We start from the raw sequence: 15,035 nt of genomic DNA, 5'->3' as shown, positions 1-15,035 counted from the left end.
AGAACATTTCCAAGAGATTTTAAATGGAGAAATAGAAAACTTACAACAAGAAATACCGGAAACACCAGAAGACGAAATACTTAAAATAAATACAGGAACTATAACTAAACTAGAAATAACTCATGCAGTAAAGAAAACAAAAAACAATAAAGCAGCTGGGAGTGACAATATACAGGCTGAACTATTTAAAGCAGATATAAACACTACTGTTGAAATGCTACACCTGCTATTTAATCAAATATGGGAAAAGGAGAAATGGCCATAGGACAAGAATACAGAACTCCTGATTAAACTGCCAAAAAAAGGGAGATATAAAACTTTGTAAAAATTGGAGAGGCATTTCACTTCTAAATGTTGTAAGTAAAGTATTTACTAGAATTTTGCTAGAAAGAATGAAATCGGAAATTGAAACTAAACTGAGGAAAGACCAGTCTGGGTTTAGGCCAAACAGATCTTGTATTGATCAGAAAATAACATTAAGAATAATTGTTGAACAGTCAATAAAGTGGCAGAGTAGCTTATATTTGGAATTCATCGACTTTAAACGTGCATTTGATAGCATAGACAGAAAGACTATATGAAAGTTAATGAAGCACTACTGGATTCCTCAGAAAATCAAAAATATAACAGAGAAACTCATGAAAAATACCAAATCCAAATAATAAATTATGGCAAGCTATCAGAACCAATTGCAACAAACACAGGAGTAAGACAAGAATGTAAATTCTCACCGACCATCATTCTGATTGTCATTGACTGGGTGATGAGGAAAGCATCTGAAGAAAGAATTAGCATTCAATGGGGATGGTCGAATAAAATCAGTGACCTGGATTTTGCAGACGATATATGCCTTTTTGCACAAAAACATCAACACCTCCAAAAGAAAATAGATAATTTAAACCAGGAATCAAATAAATGTGGGTTGAAAATAAATCATAACAAGACCAAAGTAACGAAGATAAACCCCAAACAAGAATTAGTCTTTGAAATACTAGGGAAAACATTGGAACAGGTAGATAATTTTATCTACCTGGGATCAGTGTTCAGCACACAAGGAGAAGCCAAACAGGACATACAAAATAGAATCCAGAAAGCACAGATTACATTCAATATGATGAATAAAATTTGGGGGTCCAAAGAAATAAAATTAAAAACCAAAATTAAGCTCTTTAACACTAAGGTTAAACCAGATTTACTATATGGAGCTGACACATGGTCACTAACAAAGGAAAACATAAATAAAATACAAGTCTACATAAACAAAGTCTTGAGGAAGATACTAGGAATATACTAGGCCAAATAAAATAACAGACATAGAACTTTAGGAAAGAACAGGTCAAACCTGCATCAGAAATGAAATCACTAAAAGAAAATGGAACTGGACAGGACATACAATCAGGAATCCAGATAAAGAAACAGCAAAAATTGCACTAGAATGGAATCCCCAAGGCAAGAGGAAAAGAGGCAGATTCAGGATAACATGGAGAAGAGAACTAGAAATAGAGGCAAGGCGGCTGGGACGTTCCTGGAAAGAGATCCAAAAAGAAGCATTTAATAGAATCAGATATGCTTGAAGCTCTATGCTTTGCAGGTAGCGAAGAGGATAGGTAAGGTAATTATAATGCAAGACACATCCTTTTGATTATGTTTTGTACTATGGGACGGGCACTGCTTAGCAGATGCGTCGTGAGGAATTTTTAGCGCCTATGGCCAGGAAAGAAAATTGAGCCGTTCTAAAAAAAAAAACCTTAAATATCAATAGCGCATATGTAAAATTAGCGCCTATGGCCAGGGCCACATTAGCCATAGCCTCACTATGCCTCTGCTGCTTAGACCAGTGTCGACATATATTGAGATCTTGTCAGTGGGAGCCAGACACAGAGGAGATACCAGTATTCCAACTAAATGATTTAATTAAATATTCTCGGTAAAGGATTTATTTGTGGAGATATTTCAAAATTAAACCCTTTGCTGAGAATAATTAATTAAATTTCATCAGGATAACCATCGTATCCGCGACACAGTAGTGGTTAAATGTAGAAAAATCCTCTCGACACCGCACCGTAAAAGAGGAGGGAAAGAATAACAATAATATATAGTGGAAGCATGCCGGGCCCATAACCCATAGGTCCGTGGATCGAAACCATGCTCTTCTAAGTTTTTTTGCCGGGTTGATTGGGCAAGTGGTTAGTGTATCAGCTCTCCAGAAAATACTATTTGTGGGCAATAGATGGCGTTGTGTAGATAATGATGATGGTGGTTGCGGTTGCTGTAGTTGGTGGAGATGGAGAGTGGTAGAGTGGGTGCCCCTTGCTCGATGAGTTTCTGAACTACTTGGGGGTTCACATTTTTTTTATTACATATGATGTATACATTACATACATTTGTTTACATATGATACATACATAACATCAATTGATTACATATGATACATACATAACATCAATTGATTACATATGATACGTACTTGATCACATATTTTTCTTTTAAAGAAATTCAATCCTTTTTTTTTATTATTAAAATTATGATTAGATATTGTGATTACATATTTACAACACATAAGATTACATATTTACATATAACAGGTTTAATTCTGTTTTTTTTTTGTAACAATGAAATTCGTGCAGATTGTTTTCTTTCTTTTCTTTTTCCCCCAGTATAATGTATTATTAATAATAATAATACAGCATTTATTCAATTAACAATGAGTATATATATTTACAATTTTGAATTTTTTTAGTATATTTAAGTGCTGTGACTACAGTACGTAAATTTTACATATGGATTTGTTTTTTTCTCTCTTTTTTTTATTCATCATGGATGAGATGTAATTTCTCAGCTTTCATCCTCGATGCTTATTTGTTAAGCTCATCTGATGATGACACCAGTTATTTATTATTTATTGCTTTGTTTGTTGCGCTGGGAAGTAGACTGATGTTTAATAGGTTTGATTTCCACTACAGCCGTTGATTGAGAAATTCGCGCACGCGCGCGCGCGCACACACGCAAGCACGCACACGCACACGATCATACACACGCGCGCACGCGCGCACGCACACACCCACACCCACCCACCCACCCACCCACCCACATTTAGTGAGATCAATAAAGACTACCATGCCAATTTTGTTTTTGTCTAAGGCGGTATTACTTACGTCTGTAAAGTCTTCCAAGTCTTTTTCTCTTTTTCTCGTAAAGTCTTTTTCTGAAAACCGTAATGTGTTTTTGGGATAATATGAAAGTTCTCTTACATGCTGTGAGTTTCTTTAATACGATGCGATCCATAATTTGATTGAAAATTGGTAATGTTGCTATGGGTCTGTAATTGCTGATTAAATTTCTTTTTCCATGTTTGTATATTGGTGTGATTATGGTGGTCTTTAGCAGTTCTCTTACATGCTGTGAGTTTCTTTAATACGATCCGCTCCATAATTTGATTGGAAATTATGGAGCGGATTTGAATTTTCAATCAAATCAAATAATTTGATTTGATTGAAAATTGGTAATGTTGCTATGGGTCTGTAATTGCTGATTAAATTTCTTTCTCCATGTTTGTATATTGGTGTGATTATGGTGGTCTTTAGCATACTTGGTATCTGTTCTGTTTTAAATATTTTATTTAGTAATTTTAGTAGGATAGGGCCTAAGCTAGTTGCATGTTGCTTGATATCCTTAAGTCTTATATCATCAATTCGTGGGCCTTTGTTTGGTTTGATTTGATGTATTTAAGAGAAAACTTCTGTTTCTTTTATGGTTGGGAACCATAATGTCTGTTTTGATTGTGGTCCAGATGGGGGTCACGTTTTGTGATTGGGGGAATATTCTGTGCAGTTCTTGGATGGAATTTGCAAAGTATTAGTTGTCATTTGCTAGTTACTGGATAGGTGTTGCGTCTATCATGAAGCTGTATTTTATGGTATCAGAGGTGGTGGTGTTGGAAGCATAATCTCGCGTCTCGTTGTTCAGATGCTAGGTTTGTTTCATGTTGTTTTGTGCAGATGTATTTGTTTCTGTAGTAGTTTCTTTTTGCATTTCTTATTTGTGTAGTGAGGTGATTCCTTGTTATCTTATATTCAGTTTTTAAAGCTGCGTTACTTGGATATCGCTTTAATTGTTTTCATAGAGCGTCCTTTCTCTATATTTCTAGGATTAAGTGTTGTGTTATCCAAGGATTTTGGGTTGTTCTGGAACGCATTCTGACTTTCTTTGCAGCTTTCTTATATATTTCCTCCAGAGTGAGTATAATGTTGTTGTATAAGATATCTGCTTAATCTGATGCCACCTGTTCCCAGTCGGTATTTCTAATTTTGTGGTTGACTATTTCTTCATCTATTATTGTTTTCTGTTCCTTTTCATATGTGGGGTATTGCATGGATATTTTCTTAGTGTGCAGGTTTAGAGTATTCTAGTAATGATCTGCTACTTTGCACTTTATGACTGATGCAGTGTAACTGTTTGGTGGTGCTCGGATGTTTATATGATCTAGGCAGGAAATAGTGATAGTATTTCCGAATATTTCTTCTCTAGTACATGATGTTATTGTTGGTATAAGGTTATACATGGATAGCGTGTATAGGTATTGTACAGTGTTGTTCTGGTTTTCGTTTGCAATATTTATGTTATGTCGCCGATTATCATCAGGGTTCGGTTGAGCATATTTCTTGCCGTGAAAGCCAGCAATTGAGTTCGTGCAAGAATTTTATCATGTTTAAGTTTGGTGATGTATAAATAGTATTTAATATTATGGGATGCTGTCTATTGGTGGTATTAGTGATTTCGAGGCAAAGGGTTTCAGCATATTCAAACTGATAGACCGTTTCTTTTGCTATTCATTTTTGTTTGATAAATATTAATATTCCACCCCCTCTCTTTGTTTAGCGGCATGATCTATGTTGATGGAAGCCTGGAATTTGGAAAGGAGTCGCTTTGTCATTGGTTATGGATACTTATGTTAGAATCAATATATCAATAATATCAGGGTAATTCCTCAGATAAGCCTGTAACAATAAGCAATGTTTTCGGATGCTTCTGATGTTAATATGCAAGATTGAGAGATTTCTCGCTTGTACTATGTGTTGTTTCTATGCATCAAGTGATTCGAAAGTACAATTACTGATGTATTCTGGTGTAATTACATCTATCTGATGGTTCACATTCATTTTTGTTGTGTTGGGGTCTTCTTTTTTGACTAATTTGGAGTCTTTTGTTTCACTCTGGCAGCCTATCTATGTCTTGATAATTTATTTCTTTTTTTCTTTTCTTGCTTGGTACAACAGATTCTGATTGAATTGTATTAAATTCTCCAATAGAAAGATTGGTGTATTGTCTTGTGATGCGATTAAGTCCTTGTTAACTGCTTTATTCAGTCAGCTAGCTTTTATGATTTTGTCTCTTGTGGAGTTGCTTGTCAGACGAACTATGACTGGTGTAGGTCATGGCAAGCCTTGTTTTTAGTTCCTTCTTGGAATCCGATTTATGGTCTGAATATCATTATGCTGTAGGGGGGGGGATGTCAAGTACGTCTCTGAGATTTTCTGTGGATACAGCTTCTGGAAGACTATTTATGACAAGATCTTCTTTATGTTGTTGTGATTTAAAAGTTCTTATTGCAGTTTTAGGGAATTAAGTTCTTGACGGAGTTCGGATGTAAATTTCATCAATTTGTGTTGCCTATCAGTTAGTACGTTAATGCTGATTTTAATGTCTTTTACCTTTTGTAAGACTTTTTCGACTGTCGAATTATTATATTTATCAAACTCTTTATATTCGCTAATTTTTTTGTTATTTGTTTATTCTGTTTATCAAAGAGTTCTTGGAAAAGGTCTACTAAGTTGGCTTTTATATTCTCAACCTTTTTCGAGTAATAAATTTACGGAATTCAAATTATAAGACTCTCCTATATTTTTTTGTCTATTCAGTTCAACGTCCGATTCTGCCTCGGGTGTAATCGCTTGCGCCCTTTCTTTGTTCTCTTTGAAGTATAGGCACATCCATTCCTCTCGTTTGACATTTGTTTGCATCGCCACTTTGTTTCTGAAATTCGGGAACATCTAAAGTGAAGATTTCTAATGCATTTCCTGCAGGTTATATGACTTCCGTCAAACGATAAATCCTTCAGACAATTGTAGCACTTCATGACTCACTTTTCTTCCCTTGAGCAACTGTAAATATTGCGACGTCCTTTGTTCTATGGTCATTAGTGACCATGGTGAACACTGTACAGCACACTCAAAATTTGAGTTCCACTTGGCAGATATCTGTAACTTATATATCACTGTCTTCAGCTTGAGAAGTAGAATTACTTTATGACACTTTTAAATTAAATACAGGACTTAGAACCACTTTAATACGGAGCAGCGATACCACCATGCAACCTTTTGAATGCCTACATAGCGCCCTCTATGTTCTTTTCTCCTGTCAACCGGCTTTTATGAGATTGTCTCTTGTGGACTTGCTTCATAATAATAATAATAATAATAATAATAATAATAATAATAATAATAATAATAATAATAATAATAATAATAATAATAATAATAATAATAATATTATTATTATTATTATTATTATTATTATTTTTTAGTTTATAGGAGCCTGTGTAGCTCAGCGGATGTGGCGTTTGCATACCGCCGCGCTTGGCCGCAAGAAGGAAGACTTGGTTTTTCGAGTCTAGTCGGCGACTAGAGGAAATTTTTCTAAGCCTTTTTTCGACCGGTTCCCGAGTTAGTCGATCTCTGGCACGGGCAAGCAGGTTTTTCCTCCCGGAAACTCGGGTTTTTCGTCCTGTAAACTCAAGAAAATCGACCGTAGAACCCACATTATTTCAGACATTAAATATATTGTGTAAGTGTTAGGGACCACGAGATGGCGGCACATTTGAGCCGTCTCTCTTCACTGCGTACCGCTTAATTAGTGATAGTCTTGGGCCATCTGGCTCTGATTGGGTACCAGTGGAGATTGAACTGCCCACTCAGTCTCCAAAAGTTAGATAGGGCTAAATGGCCTCGCCTACTCCCGTATACGGGAATAAAAAGGCGTTAGCTGATTTTTTTTTTTTTTTAGTTTATGGGAGAAAAAAATGGTGTTCCCTGTAGAAAAAACTGCTTGCCCATTCTAATTCCACTTCCACTGATAAACATCAGAGGTGTTTACTCTATGATGGTTGTGTTTTGATCTGGAGATAGCCAAGGTAACAGGTCTTGCAAGACTGCATCATTCAAACTCTAAGGTTTGGTGGTGGGTTAATAATGGTGTGGAGTGTGACCAATTATATATTTAGTTTAATCCTTTATTCAAGTGTAAGCAAACAAAGTTTGCACCTGAAGTATATTAATACTGGGGAAACTCGTGGTAAAAGTGGAATAAATTCTGATCACTTGCCTTAGTATCTCACATAATGCAAATGCCGATTTCGACCTTTATTGAGGTCTCATCAGTGAGAGCCAGACCAAGAGGTGGTGATACTAAGATGGAAGTAATGCAGAAGTCATATCACCATATACCAGTTGCCAAAAGGTGTAAACACCTTATGATTAAAATCCCCCCGATTAGAGATAGTTGATGGAAGTTTTTTCACTTGGCTATATTACCAATTATATATTTGGTTTAATCTTTTATCCAGTGTAGGCAAACAAAGTTTGCTCCTGACGTATTTTCAGGAGTGGGGAAACTCGTGGTAAAGGTGGAATAAGTTCTGATCACTTGCTTTAATATCTCTCATAATGCAAAGCACATGGAGGGTTTCAGTGGAATAAGACTTGGTCCATTCGTAGATGTGTCCAAAACTATGATGGCTGTCTGGACATCTTGGACAACGCATGCCTTCGACACTGTATTATTTCAGCAGCGATGTTTTCACATTTCAACGTGCCAGTGCTCCATGCCATACTGCACTGCATGTCCCTGATAGGCCTTCACAAAACAACTTTGAAACAAAAGACTCTCAAACTCGGTGTCCAGACCTCAATCCACATCGAACATATTTGGGATGAATTATAACGCCCAATTTGCTCCACAGCACAGTGGCCGCATTCATCATCAGCAAGGGTGATAACTATGTACTAGGAATGGAAGCATACATATTCCTGTTTCGACGTATCTCAGAAATTGGTTGAAAGCACACCCCCGAAGATATTTCCGTCATTCATACCAAAGGTGGCCTATTCGATACTGGAAATGTAAGTAAAACGCAGTTTGTAGCCACAGCCAGTTTTTCAAATACTACTGTAAATATGGTGTGCGTGCGTGTGTGTCCAAAATATCAGAAAGCTAACAGAGTAGGCTAGGCTATTTTAGATCTATGTGACTTTTGGAGACTAAGTGGGCATTTAAATCTCCACTGGTAGCCAGGATAGATGGCCCAAGGTTATCACTTGTTTAAAAATGCCGCCATTTTGTGGTACCTTATCCTAATACAATAGTTTTACTATCTGAAATAGTGTTGGTTCTACGGTCAATTTTCTTGAGTTTACAAGACAAAAAAGTCGAGTTTACGGAACCTGTCGAAAAAAGGCTTAGTGAAAAATTCTTTTTTTTTTTTTTTTGTCTAATATCGAGCCTGTAGCTCAGTAGAAGTAGCGTTTGCACTCATCAGCGCTTGACCGCACGAAGAAAGGATTTGGTGGTTTAAATCTAGTCGCCGACTAGAGGAACTTTTCCTGAGCCTTTCTTCGGCTGGTTCCCGAGTTAGTCGATCTCTGGCACGGGATAGCGGGTTTTTTCTCCCAGAAACTCGGGTTTTTCGTCCCGTAAACTGAAGAAAATCGACCGTAGAACCCATACTATTTTCAGACATAAAAAATATTGTGTTAGGGTTAGAGACCACGAGATGGTTGCACTAGCTTGCCGCCTTCTTCACTGCGTACCGATGAATCAGTAATAGCCTTGGGCCAGCTATTTCTCTGATTGGCTACCAGTGGAGATTGAACTGCCCATGCAGTCTCCATAAGTTAGATAGGATAGATAAGATAGGGTAAAATGGCCCCGCCTACTTCCTATACGGGAACAACATAGGCGCTAGCTGATTTTTTTTTTTTTTTTTGATAACTTAAGTTTATCTTCGGTTTAGTGCCAAGGAGTGCAAACATCGCTTCTATTGAGCTACATAGGTAGTATTAAGTAAAGATACGGTTACCAATTTCAACTTGTTACTAGTCTGTCATTGAGACACGGATGAGAAGGGAATAAAACCTCCTGAAAAATGAATAAAATGCTGTAAGCAATCAGTTTTTTCCCTTTCATTTAATGTGATCAGTTAGCTGAATGCACGACAGAGACATATGCTCGTTAATATTAACTGAATTTAAAAACACTGTGCAAGCTAGAATAATTCTAAGCATTGAGTTTGTTAATTTATTATTATTGTTACTACTTCCAAGGGGTCCAGAGACTCATGGTAGAGGACACTCTACTACACAAAAGTATCGCTATATCTATATCACTTAATACCCCATCAGCACACAATGTGTGTATCCGCTACTTATTCCCATTGCCATTTACAGCCTAAGAAATATTTTTTTTTTGTTGATTGCGTTTACTGTCTGTTCTTCAGGAGTGAACTTGGAGTTTTTTCAGATGTAATGATTGTAGTATATTGCAATGGCTTTTTTGTTACAATAACGGAGTAGATTTCGCTTTTTTTTTTTTTAATTTTTTGAAAATCAGTCTCCAACAGGTTACTGGAATTCGTGTTACTTTTGCAGTATGCCAGACAGAAGGCTTTCATTTTCTGTAATAGGAATTTATTGTCCCGTACATGGGTGTTTCTGCCGTTTTTCTTACCCGGCCAAAGTTCGACTATACAGTTAGCTGAACAAAGGCCTAAAAAAATGTATAAATCGTAATCAAAGACAATATGATTATATGGGGCCCAGAATGTGCCTTTCACTAAAGATCTCGTCTCTGGGATCTCTACAAGGAACAAAGCTGGTTCATGGCCAGCCACCGTTACGGCTTTCCATGTCACAACGCCATACGTGACATTAATCTCGAGATCGAAATGGAGAAACAGAAACAGGTGGAAGAAAACAACATGAAGATCAGTCTCCACTTGCGCTAGATCAGACCACTAGATCTGACCTCCAGAATGTCTTTGGGGGATACTACGCCAAGCTTTACCAAGATGACGGACACCCCCTCCCCCAGGATTACTCCTGTTGGAACATTGGCTCATTCAAGCAGGGTTCTATCAACCGATAAGAGAGGCCGAAATAACATCAGCCTTTAAGCAATGCTGAACAAGAAAGCACCAAGACCAGACGGACTAGGGAGAGAATTTTACCGTGAAATTTTGTATTCCATCCTCCCAATTCTCGCGGCACGCACATTTACGGAAAGAGCAGGGGCACCTATTGACACAACACCCTACCATCCCTCAAGAGCAAGTGATTTCCCACAATTCTCCAAGACCATCGGGGTGAAATCTTTACGCAGACAGTCCTCGGAAAGATCAAGAAAGTAGCTACAACTGCAACCCCTGTAGCGACTTCTACCATGACAACATCAGCGGCAACGACGGCACCGGCAATTGAGAGATCAGTCTGAAAAACATCTGAGACGGAACGGTAAATTACCAAACCGGAAACTTCTACCGAAGCCGTCGTCTTACAGGCAACGATATCAGTCGGTAAAGCCGAGGACAAGACTGCTCCACCAGAAGCAAGGGACCCCTCCCCTGCAGTAGACATGATTTTCGAAGTGGAGGAAGTAACTGACATGCTTCCCCCACCAGCAGAAACATTAAATGCGGAAAAACGTAAGGAGGAATCGGCTCATACAAAGGAGAAAAAACAGAAATCCAGGACCAGAAAACACACAGAAACGTCGTAATCCGAAATAGAACTAGATTCCCATCCCGTGCTTCAAGAGAAGACAAGATTCAGGACAGAACGAGAAGATACACGGGTTCACTGTTCAATAATTTCACGTATGACCTCGGAAGATAAAATAACAAGCTTCAAAATAAAGAACAGTAGACACTAGTTCAAAGTCCTGGCGAACTCGTTTTCCAAACCTGCAGGGCGAAGGATATTCCACTACCCCCCACCTACGTATAGAAAATACCTTAAAATAAAAGACTTAGACCAGATATAAAAAAAATGACTCCACCAGCATTTTGCATCGCCTCGCCCAACATCAGATTCCTCAGACCACCACTCAAACAGCAAGCAGTGTGGAAATTGATGCTGGCCTACAACATTAGGCTATTGTTTCTGATGTTGTAGGCCATACATTTCTACCACTACAGAGACATGCAGGAACTTAGTCAAAATTATCTCGGGACAACTTAGTGGAACTTTGGCCTAACACCATTCAGTGCCAGGGTCGGGGTACTTATGTTATCCCCTCCAGGAGCCTTTCACAACATTCAAAGGGATGCAGAAGGAAGAATTCTCGCTATAGACTGGAAGTACCAGGGCTGTACCACCAGGTTCCTTAACATCTATGCCCCGGCTAACGCACCTTCAAAGGCAAGCTCTCTTCCAGACTATTAACAGCTATCTCTATAGTGCCCATCACGTCATCATGATGGGTGACTACAACTGTGTGGTGGACCCAGTCTTAGACAAAGTAGGAGGGAACCAACATCAGGAACATCTGGCTACAGACCACCTTAGAAATGCTCAGCTCACTGATGTTTGGCAACTACTTAATCCCACACACCTCTGACTACACATGATTTGGCCAAGGAGTTGGTACTCGGCTAGACCGATTTTATCTATCATTATCGCTCCTTTCTAGATTCGAGACAGTAAGGCACGTGAACATCAGATACAACATCTGGGACTACAAAATGATTGCGCTCAAGTACAGTCATCTCGAAAAAAGTGTGAAATTGGTCCAGGCCCCTGGAAGTTACCATGGTATTTCCTGTCCCTTTCTCAGCCCAGCTTCACCATCTCTGTTCCACTTGGACGAATGCTTGATTTGGGGCATTTGGACGCAATTTAAATTCTCCATCAAGAACAAAATGATATAATGAGGCCAAGAACGTGCCTACTCCACAGATCTCGGCTCTGAGATCTCTACAAAGAGAGGAGCTGGTTCATAGCCAGCCATCTCCAAGGAATACCATGTGATAACATCATCCGGGAAATTAACATTGAAAGAGACACAGAAAAGCAAAGGCAAGCAGAGGAAAGAAACTTCAAGATCAGAACATATTTGCGCTCGGAAGATAGGCAATCGGCCGTTTTTACAGCAGGTGCTTCAAGAAGTTCAGAGAGGAGAGAACCATCCTTTCCATCATAGAAAGCAGCGACATTCGGACACCATTTCTGACATCCTGCAAGCCTTCCAGAGATACAGTGAACTCTACTCAGATAACAGTGCCTCTCCAGACTACTCCTCTTGGAACATCGCTACCCTCCCTATGCACATTCAAGCAGGTTCGATTCTCCTTTTATGGCGGCCGAAATGACAACAGCCTTTAATGAATGCCGAGCTAAAAAAAGAGCGTGGTCCACACCGACTGGGGCAGAGTTTTATCGTGAAGCATGGAACTTCACCTTCTCGGCTCTACTGGCACTTTACAACACCTTCCTAACCACAGGAAGCCAGGCGAGTTCGTGGAGTGCCATAAGGTTTTCATCCACAAGGCCGACAGGGATCTCTCCCTGATCAAGAACTGGCAGCCAATTAGTCTTTTCAACATCGACTACAAGATCCTGGCTCGAGGTTTCAACAACAGTCTCAAAGTGGGGAGGAAATATATCATCACAACACCCAAGTGTATGGCAGCCGATCAATAGAATTTAATCTGTACCTCATTAGAGATCTGCTCCGATCTGCATATCACAACTTTCCAGTTGACTTCAACATCTGGCAGTTTGACACCAGGTATACCCTTTCTACGATCTCTCCACGAGTGTAGATAATGTGGAGCACGTATTCTATCACTGTCCAGTCTCCCAAAAACTTCTCTATGAGGCTGTGTGGCGGCTCCGCATCCAACTCTTAACTCAGGATCAAGTCATCTTCCTGCAGTTTCCACCACCAACAAGTAACAGGCAGTGGTTGCTAATATTTGTGATCAACGAGGTCAAGTATCAGATCTGGAAGGTGAGGTAAAAACGTGCCAACAACATCAATCCTACGAGCTGGACAGACAACTCAGGGATCGTGCTGTACTGTTTATGTTTCTATGGGCTACACGATGTTTCCTGATGATCGAGTGACTCTAGGTGAGCAAAAATTTAAGAACATCTGGTGCTTTCTTCTCATCCTGTGCACCCTAAGGAGTCTTTAAATTTACACTCCTTTTATTATAAATGGCATGTTCAACAGCAGGTGTATATGTATATTTCTGGTTCTGTTTCTGGTATTGGTTCTTGGTCTTCCCCGGGGGATAACTTGGATGCGAATCCATTCAGGGAAGGCCAACTCTAAACAGTCGACCTGGATTGGGTTGATCACTCGGGCGCCGATTACCCCCGTGGTCGTGCTCGTCCAGCAGACCTTGGCTGAAAGAGTTAAATATCTGAGAGCTTTGAGCTTGTTAGATGAGAATTATTAGCGGAAGCATATTTTTCTTCTTCCCCTCTCTCCACCTTCCCCTGTCCTTCTTCCCTTCCCACTCCTATTCCTCTACCCCCCCACTCCACTTCAGCCTCACTACCACTTCCTTGCTCTTCTTCCTCTTCCTTTCTGGGGCACTCTTCGTGGAAATCGCCAGACATCGAGTGAAACAATCACCCAGGATTTCCGGAGTGCTACTAACTCTCCAGCCTGCACCATGATTGTCTGTCGAGAGTTAAGAGGAATGGGTTTCCATGGTTGAGCAGCTGGCCATAAACCAAACGTTTCTCCTTCGCTAAGGGTCACCTTCCGTAGTGTAAAGAGCGATGCCACCGGAGAGTGAAAAACTGAAAACGTGTGATTTGTAGTGATGGATCACGCTTCACCATGTGGCAATATGATGAGAGGGTCTAGGTGTGGCGAATGCCCGCCGAACGATTCCTACAAGCGTGTGTAGTCCCAACAGTGAAATTTGGAGGAGGTGTCTTTATAGTGTGGGGGTGTTTTTCGTGGAATGGACTTGATCCTTTCGTAACACTTCACGGAAATCTAAATGTAGAAGTGGCACAAGGACATTTTGACCAGTTGCATACTGTCAATTGTAGAAGATCCATTCGGTGATGACTGTTGTCTGTATCAGCATAACAATGCTACCGCCATAAAGTGAGGTCTGTGAGGGATTGATTTGTGGACAATAACGTTCCAGAAATGGACTGGCCAGCCCAGAGCCCTGACTCCCATAGCACACCTTTGGGATGAATTAGAACGACGACTTCGCTCCAGATCTCAACGACCCACATCATGAACTGCTCTGGCTACAGCTCTTCAGGAAAAATCGGTTGCCATTCCTCCAGCGACATTCCAACACCTGGTAGTAAGTCTCTCTGGCAGAGTTAGAACTCTCATAGAAGCAAAGGGTGCATCCACCCCGTATTAATGTCCACTATTGGAAGGTGTGTCATAGGGAAAGTTTGATTACAGTTTCGAGTAGGTGTCTGGATACTTTTGATTCGATAATGTATATATTAGCATAGACACGACTACATAGTAATGTTTGAAAACACATGACCACATAGAAATAAAATCCAGTCGACAGTCTACCTTTCATCATTGAACTTCTGTAATAATGAGAGGTGGTCTGACTGCATACCGGTTTCCTAACCATTACGCTAAAATCGAGTTACCCACTTTCTATGGAGAATAAAAAGCCATTAGAGGATTTATTTATTTTCTTTGTTATTTTCAATTTGAGTTTGCTTTATTAACACTGCGTTATCAAATTAGTATCGCTTTGGTCAACAGGAATAAAGTCAGAAAAAAAGTTTTTATTAATCTGTCTGACTTTATACCTGTTTACAAAAGCGATACTAGTTTGATAACGCAGTGTTAATAAAGCAAACTCAAATTGAAAATAACAAAGAAAATAAATAAATCCTCTAATGGCTTTTTATTCTCCTAGCCCAATCAGGGCGAGCAATATAGCTCATAAACTCTTTCTACTCACAGTCTCTGTTAAGATA

This window comes from Typopeltis vanoorti, chromosome 4, assembly GCF_054136105.1.
Source record: "Typopeltis vanoorti isolate ZY-2024b chromosome 4, IOZ_Tvanoo_1.0, whole genome shotgun sequence".
NCBI classification, from domain to species: domain Eukaryota; kingdom Metazoa; phylum Arthropoda; class Arachnida; order Uropygi; family Thelyphonidae; genus Typopeltis; species Typopeltis vanoorti.
Note: the sequence above shows the minus strand (reverse complement) of the source record.